Here is a 704-nt window from a genome sequence, read left to right as displayed (position 1 = left end):
TCGGAGCAAAACTGACGACGATACAGCGGTTTAAGCAACCACACCTCATACACGACACAGCGCATCAGAAAACGCCTGCCTCGTCCGAGCGCGTTATGGTTTGCTGGAAGCTGTTTCGCTTCATTTTTTTCATAGGAATGTCAACACAAGTACAAACGTGCTTATATCTGTACTGTCTCTTCAGTCAGTGTAGAGTGTATAATTTAGTGTAGCAGTAAGCATTCTATCGAGCAGACGTACACCCGCGCTTTGATTTTCGCATCATTTTATCTCCGTTTTCATTGAGTTTTGTGTTAAATTATTGCTAAAATGCCTAAAAAAGTTACGAGATCTGATAGAAAATCATCTGGTTCGAGATTATGTCGATCTAGAAAAATTGTACCTCTGCAAAAACGTAAAATCGAAGACGTTTCAACAAGTAGCGCCTCAGCTAAAAAAATAAAAGTGACCGTTGAAGACGAAGTTATGGAGGATCTTGAAAACCCTATAGGATAATAGATTTTTTATTAGTCTTTTCAACAATTGCTACTCTAGTGAAGTGTGTACGGTGTCATGGAAAAGTGAATTTTCATTCGACGAAGAAAGAAGGCCTTGGATTCAACATTAAAGTACAGTCTGTCAAGTTAAAGCGTGGGTGGCTTTACTCGCAGTCGGTAAGGTGTATCGACATGATTTTGGTGTCAAAATATTAAGAAGAGCTCCCT

The 704-nt window shown here is 39.5% G+C and overlaps 1 protein-coding gene across 1 annotated transcript in view; it reads left to right on the top strand.

The window, feature by feature from the left end:
• Positions 1-704, top strand: part of LOC117176927 (calpain-C) — a 246160-nt gene that overhangs the window by 157341 nt on the left and 88115 nt on the right. The gene's annotated exons all lie outside the window — the stretch shown is intronic.

Source organism: Belonocnema kinseyi, chromosome 7 (genome assembly GCF_010883055.1).
Source record: "Belonocnema kinseyi isolate 2016_QV_RU_SX_M_011 chromosome 7, B_treatae_v1, whole genome shotgun sequence".
Lineage (NCBI taxonomy): Eukaryota > Metazoa > Arthropoda > Insecta > Hymenoptera > Cynipidae > Belonocnema > Belonocnema kinseyi.
The sequence above is the reverse complement of the archived record's forward strand: the minus strand, read 5'-3'. Positions and strand labels throughout refer to the sequence as shown.